At 41.0% G+C, this 17,908-nt stretch overlaps 1 protein-coding gene across 2 annotated transcripts in view; it reads left to right on the top strand.

Moving 5' to 3' along the window:
- Window positions 1–17,908, top strand: part of KDM7A (lysine demethylase 7A) — a 70,414-nt gene that overhangs the window by 742 nt on the left and 51,764 nt on the right. The window lies entirely within an intron of this gene.

Below are 17,908 nucleotides of genomic sequence, written 5' to 3'. Positions count from 1 at the left end.
GCGCCGGGTGCCGGGGCTCCCCCCCGACCGGTCCGGGCTCCCGGCTGCCGTGCGTTTTGTTTGGGTGCGCGCGGGGCGGAGGAGGGTCGCTCCGCTCTTCTCGACGCTTTGACGTTTCCAGCCCGGTCCCGAGCGGCCGCCGCCGACTCGCGTGTGTTTTGCGGAGCCGAGCGTGTGAATAATAAAGGCCCGGCGGCAGCCCCCGGCTGCGGGCGGGGGGAGGCGGCGGCGGCGGTGGGGATTCACGGGCAGTTAAACAAAGGAGCAAGTTGGGGGCCCGCGGCTCCAGCGGCTCGGCCGGGCCAGGGCTGCGGGGCTCCCGAGTGACCGCCCCCATTATGTGGGGAGCCCCGGCGGCGGCGTGCCGGCCGGGGAGCTGCCGGCCGTGTAGGAAGTGCCCTGTGATTGACAGCAGGACATTTAAATACCCCCCGTGTAACAAAAACAGGCTCCCGGCGAGACGGCCGCCTCGCCCTCTGCCGGCGCGGGGCGGCAGGGCCCGGCCGGGCCGAGCGGAGCGGGGGCGGCTGCTGCTGCCGCCGGGGCCCCGCGGCCCCGGAGTGTCCCGGCACGCCGGGAGCGGCACCGGCGCCTCGCACGGCGCGGCTGAACAAAGCGGAGCCCGGGGAGGGCTGCCCGCCGCCGAGGGGTATCGTGCGGCCGGTCCCGCCGCCTGTGCCTTTCATCTCTGGCCCTCGGCGCTTGCGGCGGAGGAGCGATGGTTGTGTGGGTTTTGTGTCGCTGTTGTTTTTTCCTTTATTTATTTTTCTCTTTCTTCCCCTCAATGGCAGTAGAAAAATGCTGGCCAAAAGTAGGTTGCGTATCTCGGTGTTACTTAATAGTAATTGTTACACATGGGTGTTTTCTTGCCACGTTTTAGGATGAAAGGAAGGCTTTCAGCTTTTCAGATGTTGACTTGTACTTACGTTGATTTGTTCTTTGTATATGAGTTTCCCCAGACTCAACCCACAGTATAATGAAACTGTGAAAAGGGCTTTGTAAACTGTAAAAAACTGGCAAAGTGAGATTGTTGTACCTTTAAAAACAACCCCTCGTTAATATTTTTAACTGGACTATGACTACTCTTGCCAGTACTGTTGTCTTGAAGCTAGATGCACAACAGCTTTTTTGGATAACAGTTACTTAATCCAAGTTCATCAGAACTTGGTCGCTTCCTTTAGTAGTAAAGGTGCAGACATCGTCTGAACGTCTTTGTACGGTTGCAGGTTCTCTCTTGCAAGTGTTTTCCTGCGTTTGTGTGTTTTTCTCTCAGTTTGTGTTGGCAGTTGCTCCGCTTATGTGCAGGTTTAATCTAAACGCCGGCTTTGTGTACTAATATTACTGGAGCACAACTGAACTAATTTCTGAAATCGTTACGAGGAGGAGAGTATTGACTGTCTGATACTAAGGTGGGACAGACTGCTTTATAGCTTTCTTAAATCTTGGTCTGCATAAAGATCCATAGTGGTTCCTGTGCTTGAGCTCTGTCATGCAGCTGCTAGAAAACCAGTGCTAGCGTTGAACTACTTTGATAGTCTGAAACCCTAAGTGCGGAAAGTAAGCAAGCAAGCCAGCAGGACCTGGCAACAGCCATGTTGCTCTGGGATTTAGTTGCATGCTCACCCAGTCTCATGACTGAGGGACAGGCTTGTGGGTGACCGGTTGTCCTCTACCAGCTGTGGTCTGCTGTGGGAGTGCCTTTCCCTTTGCTCTGCGAGTATCTGAAGACTGTTACGTGGCTTGTGAACTTCTTGGTTTCATGCTTTCTGGATTATTTCTTTCATTTTGTTTTTATTTTATTCCACCACCCCCTCGCCCCCAGTGCAATGGGATTGATTTGACGTCGTGTTAAGAAACATAGAAACCTGTGCTTACTTAAGTCTGTGCTGCACTAGCATGATACCTAGCATGTGTTAGACTATGGACTCTTTGCTGCCTTGCTGTGTGTATAGTCAAGGGAGTGCCTTAGCAATACGCTAGAGGCAGTACAAAGTCTGTTCTGACAGATTGGTACTAGTCCTTTTAAATTTTATGTGATGTTTTTACTGGGTGTTCTTGTGCTATCTGTTTCAAGTAACTGTGTTTTGGTTTACTGCTATCAATATATTAATGTTATCAAATGTGCATTTTATTCTGGTAAATATTTGTGTAGAAGCAAGTATTTTGATGTGCCCTACAAGGTTGTGAACCTACATATTCTGGGTTTTAGCTGCTCTTAAGAGTGGGTCTAACATCTTGTGTCATTACCTCTTGCTGAACAAAAGAGCGTAGTGTGTGTGTGTTCTAGGCTTCATCACTTTCTTGAATGGCTTGCAAGAGCAAAGAGACTACAGACTTAGGTGTGACAAACTGTCAAATCTTTCAGATGAGCAAATCCATTTATATTTTAGACAGTTTTTGTGTTTTCCCGGTCTTTTTATCTTCTTTAAACGAAACAGTCACACTAAGCTGCTTCCTCCTTTCTGGCACGTCTAGGATATACTCCAGCTAGGATGCAGCAGAGAAACTCCAGGTGTTCAACTTTTCCTTGAATCTGTTCAGTAACTCTTGACACCTATTTAGGTTCTTGGCTTCATCTTCAAATGATATATATCATAGTGTGATACTTCTGTCTCTGTTTTTTTGATGCTCTACCTCAGTTAACTACATACTGTCATCTTTTCTCAGTTGTGTTTTTTACTGTGATATATGCAGCCTTTTGCACAGATTATCTTTTTTTACACCAATCTTGCAGTCAGCTCTGTTCTTGGAATGTGTTTATGGAGCCTGCAGAAAATCAGTTGTCAGTTTTGAAATTTTGTCCTTTTTTCTGTATGATATCTGTACTCGACTAGATTTATGTGCATTGTGTAGACGCTGCTTATTCCTGTAGACTAGATTTCAGGTAGGTTGAAACAAACTTAAATTTAAGCATATCGGTTTCAGGCATATTCAGTTTTTGTCTGCACAATGTAATGTTGTCTGTAATGCTTCAGGAGTAAGTGGTTGTAGAGTTAGGTTTTTAGGGCTGTTGCTTTGTAAAACTGCACTGGTACTGTACTGGTTGTAAAGGAGCATGGAGAAGTCAGTCAGGCATTTCAATCATGAGAGAAATGCAGGTACCCCTATTAAGTTTTCTGTGTAGCACTTTTCCAAGGTGTGTTGTGTTTTGTCAACAAGCATACCGTGAACTTCTAGCATGCCTCAATGAATGTCAGTTACAGTAATGGTCTCTGCCTTTTAAAATGCCTGTAACCTTCTTAATTTTTTTTTTACATTAAAAAAAATTTTTTTTGAAACAAAGGAAATGTTTCGTTCTTCAAAGCTAGAACAGTGGAGAATAGGAAGGGAAAGCATCCTTGTTTTGAACAAAATTAGTAATTTTTCATAAAATTTCATAACGGCATCAACTTTGGTGTCTCCCCCTCAAGGAGAAGAAAGAAAGAAGGCAGCCCATGCGGCTTTACTTAGCTCGCATCTTTGGTGGTTTATGTAAATGAAACTTAAATTTGGAAGCCAAAAATCCTTTTTATTTTACAAATTTTTATGTTTACAGGAATCAGCATTTCATTTGAGCAGGTAAGAGGGCAAGAAAGGAAATACGTTACTAATATTTGTGTAGTGTATGTACCTACATCTGTTGCAAAGCAAAATCAGATGATTAAATTTATATGGAATAGTTTTCAAATTGGTAGCTCTTGCTGTCAGGATTAATTCAGCATTCTGTGTTAGCCTTCCTGAAAAGAAGGATTCACTTTTTTTTCCTTTCCTAAGAGCAGTTCATTGATAGTATATAGAACTTTGCCATTAAGTGTTTGATGTTTTTTGCATCTTTGTCACTATTAAAAACCATTTAATAATATCATTTGAAAAGAAAGGTGATTCATGCACCTCTTGAAGATGATTATTTAAATTGCAGATGCCTTGAGGCTTTTTTCTTAAATAGAAAAAAAACCCCGTGCCAGTGTCACATCTAAGCTAAGTTCATGCAGAACATGTTTTTTCTGATATTGTATACATTTGAGGCTGTCTTCATTTGGTCTCTGAAGAAACATAAAATTTCTCAACCACTCCTTGATGTGATGTCAGTTTCAAAATCAAGGTTCCATCTTGCAGCTGTTAGATTACATGGTACAGGTCCCTCAACACACCGGTTTGTACTCTGAAGGCAGGCTTTCTCCTTAAGAAGGAAATGCACATACTATAGTGACGACTACTCCTGAATTGGTTCTTTGTTTTGGAGCTTTATACATGAGGTTCTGCACGATGGGCTTCGCCAACTCTTTGCTGCTGAAAAAGACTGTCCCACTACTGGCTGTGTGCTGCTGTAATTTCTCTCTTGCTGGTTCAGTGCTTGTCTGATTGGTAAATCAACTCTGCGTGGAAAACTGATGAAACCCACTCTTTTGCTGGATTAGCTTTTTGTTGGATTGCTGAGCTGAACAGGCTCATCAAGGGCTAGGATGAATCCCAGACTGTTGCAAAACACTGGTGAGGGCTGTGTTGCTGGAGGAGATGATAGTGGGCAGGAAAAGACAGAGGAACTACCAATTTTTCTTCCTTACTGCCCACTTCAGGATTGATTTTGCTCACCCAGTTTTGTGGAACCTTGTTTTTGTGTCTCTGTCACCATATATGATTTGGCTTTGAAGCTGATGGCCTTGACCCAGACCCATCTGCTCATCTAGTGGGTTCCATAGCAAGCGAGGCATTTCCAGCCCAGCTGCGGTATGGTGACCCCAGAGCATCACCTGTTTGCAGAGACAGGTGAAGCTCTTGCCTCTGTCTTAAAGGGACTTAGAGGACAAGGTATGGTGATGCTCATGTTAAGAAACATGGAGACTCCTAAGAGAGACTTTTAGAAAAGGCTGCAAAGAGAGGCAGTTACAAATGCCTTCTGGTACAGACCTTCTGTTCGCAGAAAATTAAGGCCCAGTGATTATAAATGTTTGGGGGCTTGAACTGAATCAACAAATCCTTGTCTGGTCACTAGAGCTTTGGTCTGGCACCAGAGGCTCTTGAGCTGACTTACTGGCTTTTATAGTGTATAAGCCTTAATTTTTTTCCTGAGGCAACTGGGTGTATGCTAGGAAACTGTTTTAGACTTCAAGGGAAAGTTAATGTGTTTGTTAACCTTATTTTCTTTGGTTTAGCCTTGTATCCTCAGAGGTAGGATGGAAGCCGCAGCTTAAGTCCAGTTGAGCTGTGTGTCCTCTGCCAGAGAATTAAGTGACTTCAGCTCTTCTAAGTATACAAAAGCTAACACAGTTTTGGTTAAATGGAGAAGAAACTAATAATAATAAGATGCCAGACTAGCACTTATGTAATAGGGTGTTTGTTTCCCATCCTTTTATAGTCTTCATTTGAGCAAACCATTTTTTCCCTCTTGGTTCCCATCTGTGAAGTGGGAAGACTTATTAATATATATTAAAGTAGATGTATGCTTGTATGCTACTATAATAAGCACTGTAGAGTAGTAAGTATTCAGATTTCTTCAATTTTTGAAGCTGTGTAATAACACATAGAATTATATGTACAAGGTGGTTTTTTCTTTATGGTTTTCTTGAAAAACTGGCTTTATTTGAACTATGTATACTTTGAAAGTTAACACTTCTTTCCTTTAGATCTGTAACTTGGTAATTTTTATCATTTGATGTTGTGAAATAAAACATAGATGGTTTTGAATATGCATGCTGAAATGATAACTAGGCAAGGAAAAAAAGTGCTGTCCAATGAAGATCTGTAAGAGAACTGAAGGGTACATAGTTCAGCTTTTTTAATTAGAATTGCAACAAGATTCTAGTGAGTTTTTAAACAATTGCTAAATGCTAATAGTTCTAATTTCTAAAGTACAAATTAATTATGGCCTATTTGGTGTTAGTTGAAAGATGCAAAGTTTCAGAATTAGTGACTTAAACACTGCCTTTAATTTTTTGTACTGTTGTACCCGACCTATATCAATATATTTGATATAGTTCTTTTTTCTTCAGCCATTCTTGACTATGCAGACAAAGGCGCTGTAAGTCTTTATGTGTAACTTAATTAGCTAGTTAATTTATGATGATTTTATATTCCACAAATGTAATTTGTTGATGCTTACATAGCACTTCAGTATCTTCCTTTCCTTTTGTTATATTTAATGTATGCTTGATTTGACTGAAGAATTAAAATATTTTCAGAAGGTTCTGTTTTGTGACTTCTGTATCTAGGAACTACAGAGGTAAGAGCAGTCTGGGTGGGGGGCTGCTCCTTGATACACTGTGTGCATACATCTGCTAGGTGCTACAGTGAAGAGCATGAAATACATTCTTTTTATTTTAAACTTACCTTGATCTGTTTATAAATCTGAGTTCTCTTACAGCAAGACAATGGCAATAAAATGGATTAAGCTTTACAGTGGAGTATGACTGTTAACTGCTAGTGGGCAAAATCACATTAATTTTGTTTTCATTCTTCATTTGTGGTGAAGCTTTTTTTGTGTGGACAATTTTCATATTAATTAGATTTCTTGCGCTCAGTGCAGTTTTCTGTGCACTTTCTATATCGTCTCTTGAAAGATCATGAGATAGTGTCTCCATTCTGTTTACATGACAGTTGCACAAGTTGAAGATGAACTCATACTCTTCTTATAAATAATTGTACTTTCCTATATAATTTAAAATAAAATACCATTGTCTCAAAACAACTCCGAGTAATCAGTAAAGACTTTCATAGGTACAATGTGCATGCTTTAAAAACAGGAACATGCTCCAGTTTTAAATTTGTCTCATTGCTGAAGTATGAAAATTCAATTAACAACATTGCTATTACTTTATTAGCAATGTAGGAGAGATGTTTTAGTGACATATACAGCTTTTAAAATAGCTAAGCTATGTTTCATTTGTCAGTCCTTTCTAATGTATTGTAACATTAGCTCATGAATACACAGAACTAACAATCTATGGAGTATGAATAGTCTTGAGATGTCTGCTATATGGTGGTAATGTGGATTTATGTGGCTAGTAACATCTCCTCAGGTCAATTCTGCTTTTGAATGGAATTAATATTTAATACTGTTTTCTCCATTACTTCAGCATTAACTAAAGTAGACTTTAAGACTGGTCTTTCTTTTTGAAAATATTGAGTTCATTGTTGCTCAGGCAGGCATAAATGCTGATGTTTGCCACAAAAGCAAGAAAGCTTTTTTTAAAAACCCTCCCACATCATTCTGTCTTAAAAGCCAACTGGAGTGAGGATGACTGTTCTAAATTTTTAATACATTGTGGTAAGAATTCTATTTATTTTCATTTGAAACTGTCAGATGAAATTGTAGCTAGCCTGGGAAATTAATTTCATAAATTCATGTTTGTTCCATTTACATTAGTGCTTTATTCACTTAAAGGCTCTTAAAGCACTATTCATGAAAATGAGTGCAGGGAAAGGTGACTTTCTTAGAAATGAAATCTTTGATATTGAGGATATAGGATTGATCTGATCTCTCATTCTTAGCACTTATTGGACAGTATTATCTGAACAGAGTGACGTTTTTCTTTTGGGATATTGATGTCTGAAGGCCAATAAACAAAGACCAAAATGGGTAAATGAAGAGCACCTAAGGAAATTGCTGTATCTTATTACCTGATAGTACTTGTAAAACTTCTAGTTGGCTTGCCTAAAGCATGCATTTTTAGTTTTGTTTCAATAACAAAAATATTTGGATTTTTTCACTAAAAGATTACATCATGCTGTTGACTTGCAAATCTCAGTGTCAAGAGCAGGCGGCAGTGAAATGAGGCACTGCAACTTCACGTGCAGCATTCAGGGTTACCGATGGGCAGATCTGTGAGCTGTAGAGTGCTATACGGAGCCATCTAGGAACAGTACCAAAAGCAAAATAGCCATACAAACGTGACATCGTGCCCAGGCAAATCTTGCCAGTCTACTGCCTCTCAGGATAGTGTTTTCCCTTTTTTTCCCTTGATGGTGTGCCGTGTTGACATGCCACAGCCTCAAGCCCTGACGCGCTGTCCTAGGTATTTCTCTGTGCTCTATTGCTTATGTAAGATAGGACCAAAAGCATGTTAACAAAAATGGTGTACACATGTAGTCTTTTAAATCTCAAGTTAAGTTCCAACTACAGTATCTGTGTGCTCAGAGGACACATCGATGTGATGCGAAGGTGAGCAGCAACTTGCTGCCTCTGATGCAGTGCCCTCCTGTGTGAATTGCTAGGACCTCTGGGGGCATCACTTTGAATCTCTTAATGCTGCGGTAAGATGTGCTGCTCTGATGTAATGAATATAAAAGAAGTAGTTAGATTGTTGTTCTCATTCTTGCTAAGAACGAACAGGGCAGCTGTAGTATTGAGTGAGTGGACTAGCGTCCGTGCTGTATAGTGTCTTATTTAACTGAGTGAAAGCAGGTGCCTTGACTGTAGGCTTATACTTCCATCACGGTAAGCTGGATTGTGCTTGAAGCATCATGAAACTCTGGTAAGAAGGATTTAGGTATGAGCTAGAGCTAGGAGTAACATTTGAGTGGATCAGATTTTTCTGAAGGGAAGATGTAACTCTTAAGTGCTTCTGCAAGTGTTACCTCTCAGCTTTTATATTTTACCAGTAGGGGCAAATTCTAACTTTGTTTTGTTTTTTGAAAAACTCTGCTAGCATCGCCAATGAGAATGTACTGTGCATTCCACTTCCTGGCCCTTATTTGAGTGTGGAAATGACTTTATTGGCTAATGAAAAAACCATAAACCCTCCACTTGATAGAAGAATAAAGCTCTTTCCTCCTAGTTAGTTCTGGATACTGAATAGACTTACTACTATGAGAGAGATCAAAATCTTGTGTATCGGTGAAAGGAAGGTATCGGTTGGTGCCAGCTGGTGCCAGTGCTTGACCTGTTAATGTGAGGTGCCCTTGTACGTGAGGTATCTTTGCAAGGAACACATAAGTCGTCTTTTGCCAAAAGTAGTTCCTTATGCTAAGGAATAGATCTGAGATAGCTCTACAATCTTGTTTGTTTGTTGCACTTCTGTGGTCTTGTGCCTTTTTTCTTCCCTTCCAACATGTGACTGTTAATGCATGTCTCTAGTTGGATGAATCTTTGTCTTTCATAGGGTAGCACTGCATCTAAGTCTTTTTTTCCTTTGTTGCTACACACAGTGTTAAGCCACGATGTTATGTGGGGAGGGGGACAGGGAAATGAGACAAAATAATGAAAAAGTAGTAAAAAATGGGAAAATAAAGCTTTAGCCTTTCAGTGTGGTTGGATGGTCAGCAAAATGATTTTGAGCAAGTATCTTGTTTGTCTGGACTAAACTTCCATGTAACAGGCACTCGTACATTTGCATCATGTAATTAAGAGTGAATTGCAATGCATTCCTTACTGCTCTTGGCACATGTGTGCTGAGAATGGAAGCGAACACATCCCTGCAAGTATGTGATGCCAGTTCCCAATGCAAACTACATGGGAAATGACTAGGGAGTTGCTTGTGGACCATATAGCAGCTTGAAGCAGGAAAGCCTCTATCTGCAGTTTTCCGTACCATCCCAGGGCAGTGCTAGTAAAATGTAATATGCTTTTCATAACCCATTAATAAATGTTTTGCATAGTCTATCTTTCTGTTGTGGTTTTTTTTTGTACAGCTAATGGGGAATTTAGCGACATAAGTAGCAGACAAATGTGTTTTGTGTACTGGATTGTTGGTTAATGCAGTATAGTAAAATTCTGTTTCTTATAATGCTAACCTGAGGAAGCTGGACAAGTCTCTTTCCAGTGTGAGTGTGTCATTGCTCTGAGGCTCTGAGAAAATCCTTAGCTTTCTATGAAGTTTGTGCAGCATGATACTTTGGAAAAAGGTTTTTGTTAGGAAATGTGCTCTACCCCTTAATATACTTGCCAGTGTCATGTATACCCTCATATATGTTTGGAAGAAAGACTGTAAAGTCCTGAATGATCATTGTTGGACATTTACTGACTGTATGCTAAGAGGCTGGGAGTAAAGCAGACACTTCCTTTTCAAAAATCTGTAGCAGACACAAAGTAACTGGACAGGACTCCGGTTTTCAGGCGTCTGAAAGGTCAGAACTGAGATTAGGAGATTTATTTTTTTTTGTTCTCAGGGTATCTACAAAGGGGGTAAGCAGCATAGTGAAGAAGAGTGTCTTCTAGGTGAAAAGCTGGATGGAGAGAGGACAGGAAAGTGAAGACAATGCAGAAGGAAATGGTTATTAGAACGAAGAATACTTGGAGAATGTTAATACTGCAAGAGTCTGGAGTTTTGAATTTGAACATTAATTTGTGAGTGAAAAAAGCCTCAGTACTAAAATATCTGTTGCAGTGACCAATCACTCTGAAGTGTGGAAGATCCAAGTTCTAATGCAGCTCATAGGCTTGCTGATGCAGACGCATGGTTGGGTTTTTTTTATGTGATAGAAACTACTTCATGGTGTGCAAAAAATAAGAAGTGAGGATCAACATTAAATTTAAAATGTAGCTTTCTGTATCTTTCTCTGAACGGAATCTAACCTGGATCAGCTGTATCAAGCCCAATCTTAATTCTTGCATTTTCTGAAGATAAATTCACAGTTTGAGGTTGTCTTATGTAGCTGTATGGTTTGAATTGCTAAAAGTAAAAACTGTCTTTTTAAAGAAAGCTGACTCTGTATTTAAGTTGATGTACTACAAATTATAAGGTTGGAGAATTCTCACTCTTCAGGAAGCTTGATTATTTTTTCTTAGTATTTTTAGTTTTACTTAGTTTCATAGCCAGTGCTGTGTAATACAGACTGATAAATAATCCTTTCTGTAATTGAATTGTGAGAAAATGGCTTATACTTTGCATTCAGTGAATTATTGCAGTGGGTTTGCATGGCAAGGTTTTGGTAATGGGGGGGGGGCACAGGGGTGGCCTCTGTGAGGACATGCCAGAAGCTTCCCTCATGTCCAGTGGAGCCAATGCCAGCCGGCTCTGAGACAGACCTGCTGCTGGCCAAGGCTGAGTTAATCAGAAGGGGGGGGGGGGGGGGCGGGAATGAACTGTGCCAGCCAAAGAGAGGAGTGAGACTGTGAGAGTGACAACTTTGCAGGCACCAAGGTCAGTGAAGAAGGAGGGGGAGGAAGGGCTCCCCACACTGGAGCAGGTGGATGCCCAAAGGAGGCTGTGACCAGTGGGAATCCCACAGTGGAGCAGGTTTGCTGGCAGGACTTGTGACCCTGTGGGGAACCCGCTCTGGAGCGGTCTGTTCCTGAAGGACTGCACCCCGTGAAAGGGACCGATGCTCGAGCAGTTTGTGAAGAACTGCATGCAGCCTGTGGGAAGGACTCACCTTGGACGAGTTAATGGAGAACTGTCTCCTGTGGGAGAGACCTCATGATGGAGCAGGGGAAGAGTGTGAGGAGGAAGGAGTGGTAGAAACATGTGATGAACTGACCGTAACCCCCATTCCTCATTGCCCTGTGCCACTCGGGAGGAGGTGGTAGAGTAATTGGGAATTAAGTTAAGTCCAGGAAGAAGGGAGGGGTGGGGGGAAGGTGTTTTTTTTTCTGATTTGAATTGTAATAAATTAATTTCCACAAGTTGAGTCTATTTTTCCCATGGTGGTGATTGCTGAGTGATCTACCCGTTCTTATCTTGACCCACGAGCCTTTCATTATATTTTCTCTCCCCTGTCTGGTTGAGTTGGGGAGTGACAGAGTGGCTTTGGTGGGCACCTGGCACCCAGCCAGGGTCAAACCACCACAATTAATGAACTCAGTAAAGGCTCTTTATCTAGGAAACACTTGTGGTAAAGGATTGTTTTCATGCTGAAGTATTTACTTATTTTTGATAATTATTAAAGAAAAAACCTTTTAGCACTTTCAGATTACGTTAGCAGAGGTTGTAAAGAAAAGTAAATCACTGTTACCGCTTTCAAACTAGAAAGGCAACAACTGTTAACTGTTACTTGTACTCCAAAAAGGCTGGTGGGTATGAGTCAGGTTGCAAATTTGAAGTCCTCACCAGTTCCTGAAATATTTAGAGAAACGGACAGTTCTGCTTATCTAAAAGAAACGGGTGCATTCATAGTCAGGGGTAGACTGTTATGTTCCTGTAGGAAGCACTGTTAAATCAGACTAAGAAAAAGGCAAAAGGTTGTGCTGTAATGTAAGCTCACTGTATGTATTTATTCACTAATGTCAGGAACAGGGACCAGACTGAAAATAATCTTGTTGATGTCTGAGCACCCTAACCAGAAGACTGTGTTTGGGTCACATTACATTCTATTCTGGGCCTATATTTCTTGTATTCTTTTCTGCAGAGTAAGAGGCTGTAAGTGGAGGAGATAAAGTGACCTTACATAAAAACTGACACGGTGGGTGAACATTGCCTTGAGATGCATGAGCTTGAACTCCCACAACCTGAATAAGCACTGCTGCTATCTCACTTGGAAAAACAAAATAACTTCTCCCTTCCTAACTATTTTTTAATGCCCAGTATTTTGAAAGCATGACAGTGGTGCTTGCCTTCTGGCTTGGATGCCAGGGAACAGGGAACATGCTGGCTGGGTGCACAGGGCAAGCAGTATAGATGGTGCTTTTGGAATTTTCAGGTCAAGTGGTGAGGTGCCAGGTGAGTGTAGGTACTGCAGTGGTTAGCTGTCTGTCTTCTGAATTCAGGTAGGCTTTAGGCGCCAGCATCCTTATTTGGATATTGCCCTGATACCCTTGTATAGATGTATCCATTCCCCTCCCCCACCACGTTCTTGCAGTTTTTCCCCTCATTGTTCTGTACTCTGGATTTGAAAGTAGTTGTTCTTTACAAGTGTTTATTCCAAGGCTGCCTCCTGTTGTACTTGCTGTTTTAATTAATCCACTTGGTATCAGTTGGTGTGGAACAATAGTCCTCTGGTAGTCTTATTTTTGGTTTAAACTACATTTATAACAGTGTAGTGACATACCCAAATTAATCTAGAATATTTTGATTTAATAAATAACTTTCACAGAACTATTGAGGTTGAAAGGGATCTTTTAAGATCATCTAGTCCACTTTGTCTGCTCAAGCAGGGTCAGATGGAGCAGGCTGCTTAGGACTGTGTCCAGTTGTGTTCTGAATATCTCCACAGATGGACACTCTGCAACCTCTCTGGGCAACTTCTTCCAATGTTTGACCACTCTAGCAGCTAAAAAAGTAATACATATTTGTTTTCCTTGTATTTAGATGGATTTCATATGCTTTAATCTGAGGCCATTGCCTTTTGTCCTGTCACTGGGCACTGCTGAGCAAAGTCTTATCACCTTTCCCCTCCCATCAGAGGAATTTTATACACATTGATATTTGCACACATTGGTAAGATTCCCCCTGCAATTTCAGCTCTCCAGGCTGAAGGATCACAGCTCTCTCAGGCTCTCCTCATCTGAAAGACGCTTTAGTCCCTTAATCATTTTCGTGGCACTTGGCTGGACTTGCTTGGTGTGTCCATGTCTCTTCTACTGGGGATCCCAGAACTGAAGCTTGTACTCCAAGTGTGGCCTCGCCACTGTTGAGTAGAGGGGAATGATCACCTCCCTTTGACTGAATTCGGACAGGCTTTTCCTGACAAGGCCCAGGAGGCTGTTGGATGCCTTTGCCACAAGGTTGCATTGCTGGGTGATGATGAGCTTGTCCACCAGGGCTACAAGGTCCTTCTCCTGCAGAGCTGCATTCCAGCCAGCATGTAGTGGTGCAGATTACCCTTGCAGACAAAGCCTAAAACCAGTAATAATGTGTACTTTCACTCTTGAATTGCAAATACATCATTTACTTAACTTATATCAAAACATTTTCATATAATCACTTGTAGTATTAACACTCAAAATAAAACACTTGGATGTGTTGCTCTTTGGCAGACTTCCTGTCTTCTCTCATAGAAACAATTAAGCAAAACTTGAATCAGAAAGTTTGTCTCAAAGAATTAATTTTGTGGTTTTCACAGTAAGTAAACCATAATGCATCCTGTAATTTTTACAGAACTGGTAGATGTCTGTGCTCATTTCCAGGGGACCTTTTGCAGTAGGTCCTCTGCTTCCTGCTTCATACTTTGCTTGTGCGTTTCTTTGAGCGTTCTTGTTGTTGGTATTTTGCCCACTATGAAAAAGACACTGTAAGAGAGCTATGTATACATATACTAGAGTGATAGAGAGATAAAATCTTTTTCCCCCCACCTAAAAGCTGTGGAGCTGAGTAGCACAGACAGTGAAGTAAAGATTGCCTCTACAAGTGTTTGTGTGTGAAGTCTAGAATAAAAGATGTGGATTTGTGCTTTTGCAAATAATTTAGACGGCTCCATATAGCTTATGATAGAGTAAACCTGGTTTCAGTAGCTTGGATCTGAACTTTTTAGAGTTTTAGATTAAAATCAGTATGTCACATTATATCCAGAATAAAAATTATTTCTGCAGATAAAATTCAATCTTAGTGCTGATGTAACTAAATCCCCCAAACTCTGTTTAGATCTGCACTATTGAAGTTTCCATGTGGTCTGAAAATTACTGTGCTTCATTAATTCCATTTGAAGAGTATTGAACAGTTGGATTTCTGTAGATGGAATAATGTGTAAAAGTAACTTCTTGGTATGTTATGGACTGCATGGACAGTTTTGGCTAGTCTGACCCTCTGGACCTCTGCAAACAGCTGAGAATCCAATAACGATCTCTAAATGATGAGCATTATCTAGTTGACTGAAGGAGCTTATTCTGCTTACTGCTTTGCCAGCCAGTCAGTGTAACATCTGATATTTAAACTCATTATCTGTGTATCTGAAACAGTTTGCTTGTATCATAGCTTAAATAGAAGTTAATGTAATCAGCTACTCCATCTGTGTTTGAAATGAGGATGGTGAGATAGAGATGATGAGACAGTTTGCTCTCAGATTTCTTCAAAAATGAAGCATCTGTCTCTACTTGCTGTTGACTGCAAGTCTATTTACCTTACAAGAAGTAAGGTATTTCAAAGCTATAGGAGCCATCATGTATTATTTTATGTTGTGGTTAGAAGATGGCTAAAAAGTTCTTAGTAAAGTTCGAAAAATACTGTAGGCTGGAGGAGGAATTACACCGTTGAGAAGCAGAGGAATTAAAAAAAAAGTCTTTGATTACTAATTTTTTTTTCTTTATAGGAGAACTAATTTAATTATTTGAATTTTGAAGGCAATAAAAGGTTCATTTCAGATACAGCTGCAGAGACTCTGAATGCTACTGTGAGTGTTAAGGCTACTTAGGAGGCGCCAGGAGGTCTTTAAAACCAACCTGGTTCAGAAATTTTTAGACCAGTTGGGTGATAAACTGTATTTGGTATAGGGAGCCAAGTAAAAGGTGTGTAAAGTAGGCAAAGACCAAGTCTGCTGTTGCTGCAGTCAGTAAAAGCAGCAGATAGTAGCATACAGTAACCCAGGATTAAGGGATTTGCAGCAATGGAGTCTTAAGGTTGTGCTAATACTCGTTACTGGTGCTACAGTGTGGGAGACAGAAGAGGGTATTGCCTGATGTTGTTAGCAGAAAGTCATATTTTCAAATCATGCCTGACAATTTTCCAATGAAGTGACACAGTTTAAAAACAATCGTTAGCTTCCTAATCAATCCTCTCAGACTGAGAAGCCACATGGGTTTGTTACTGTTCGCCTCAAAACCTTTTTTTTCCTCACTGTGCTTGAAGACAAGACAGATCTGATGGTGTGTACTGACAGTATTACTCAGGATGTCGAAAGCTTTACAGACTGTGCATTGCATAAAATAACACAGTACCAGTAGTGCTTGTTGTGCTTCGTGATCTTTCTAAACAGCTCATCTTTATTAGGCAACCTGATCTTTCTAAACAGCTCGTCTTTATTAGGCAACCAGAATAACCAGCTAGTACTCTCTGTAGGAAGCTGCAGTCCATGCCATTTGTTGATGAGCAGTCAACACTTCTAGCTATTGAGAAGGAAATGGAACTGCTGAAGACATACCAACAAATTCCCAGATGAATTAAACCCAGCTTTTAATATACAGTGCAGGTCATCTAAAAGAGGTGGTTGGCCTAATACCTCATACCTAATATTAAAGAGATGCTTGTTCCGTAAGAATATTATAATGAATGTTTTTGGGCTTTTTTTTTGTGAGACTTGGCTGTAAGTAATTCTGGAATTTGGAGACTGCTGTGAGTGAGTATGCAAGAACTGTTAGTGAGTTTTTTTCTATTCAGTGTCTAAAAATTAAACCCCAAATGTTGAGTCTTGTTTCCCTAAAAGCTGATGTAAAGGGATATTTCTTTTACTAAGAGCAGGTAAATATCTTCACACTTCACAATGGTCATCACATTTTTCTTCAAACTAGGAGGTGGGAATCTAGCTGAAAATTTGTCCTTCTGATCTTGTCCTGCTTTATGGAAATCCATGTTTGCTGTGGTTTGGAAATGTAGCTTTCAGACTGTTTGGGTTACTTGCTTGTTTTTTGGATCTGTTACAGTTACTGCTGTACTTCAGTGAATTACCTGCTGGAAATAGTGTCTTGTAGGCACATAACATACTGATGGTGGCATGAAGTCATATATCTGCCTGGTACATGCCTCAGCTACTTTTGTAGCTGGAGCTACAGGTAACTGGTCTCAAGGAACCGGTAAAACTAAACACTTCATCTAATAAGAAGGGTTGGTATACCTAGAGAGAGTCAGACTAAGACCACCTTAAATGCTGTGCTGTCTAAAGAACCGTGCTTCACCTACAGCATCTGGTGCCAATGAATGCATGTTTGACTTAGTAATGTCTCTTTCCATGTTGTGCAGGGTATAGGTTTAAATTCTAGCAAGTTTTTCAGGTGCAGGGAGGGTTGTTCCTCGCAATCTAATTGGTAAGCTATTGGCAATTTATCCATTAGGTTGGAGTAGTTCTGAGTATTAGTGAGTGATGAAGGTGAAGTTCAACAGTTAGGCCAGAGCAGGTCTAATGCCTTCCCTTGTCGGAAGGGGCAGTCCTACATCTCTTATCCCTCTCTCCAGGTGACATAGTCCCACTCCCTCTCATGGATTGGCTCGGATAGTTGTCCAACTGTGCTGTAAGCTAACTTGGTAAACAGGCAAAAAACTGGCTAGGGTAGTTTCTGTCAGATAAGCAAGTGAAAACAGGTTGCTTTGTAACCAGGCAAGTACCGGGGCCACTCCAGGAGGGGGAAATGGAGTGCTTGCTTGGAAGGGAATGAGTAACCTGCCTCTTCCAGTGGCTGCAAGCTGTTCGATCAACACAAGCTATGTCATGTCATTGCTTCTTAAGATCTGCTTGTCATTTTGAGTTGAACCTCAGTTTCTCTTCATAGGCTGTGTGTTTGTGATTCAGGTGATTTCTCTCTTCTTTCCTCCCCTTCCAGTGCCCTCTCAGAAACAAGTAACTGTTATGTCTGTTCTGTGTACAGAAGGCCCTTGTTACCTAATAGGAAACTGCACTGGAACTAGAACTGAAATTCACATTGGCTGTGGTCAGAGGACTTGAGATACTAGTAATTCTTAAAACCACATCATATGCAATGTTTCATTAGGATGGCTAGAGACAGAATGATAATTAACAGGAGTCTGTGTGCAAGTTGGCACTGAGGAAGATTAAGACAAGAAACTAAAAAAGTTGCAGCAAGCAAGTATGTGTAGACTGTATCTCTCATTTAAATTTCATTTTTTTAAATGTCTTCATTCAGAAAAAGGGGCGGCCTTCATTTGCTGTATTACAGTTGTCATAGCTGCTTTATTCCTGAATGAGTGAAGGTTTAATTAATTGTATACCAACTTCCCTTTTCCATCCTGTTGTTATCTCTGTAGTAGAGCTTAGCTTATTTCTTCCTTTCTTTCTGCTTGGGAAATAATGGTGGTGATTTTGGACCATAGTGTGTCCTTGGGTAGAATACAACCACACACAGGCACTCAGTTAATATGTCTTTTTCAAGATAGCTATGGCAGCCCTTTTAAAT

This window comes from Falco rusticolus, chromosome 5 (genome assembly GCF_015220075.1).
Source record: "Falco rusticolus isolate bFalRus1 chromosome 5, bFalRus1.pri, whole genome shotgun sequence".
NCBI classification, from domain to species: Eukaryota; Metazoa; Chordata; class Aves; order Falconiformes; family Falconidae; genus Falco; species Falco rusticolus.
This window is presented reverse-complemented; position numbering and strand designations above follow the sequence as displayed.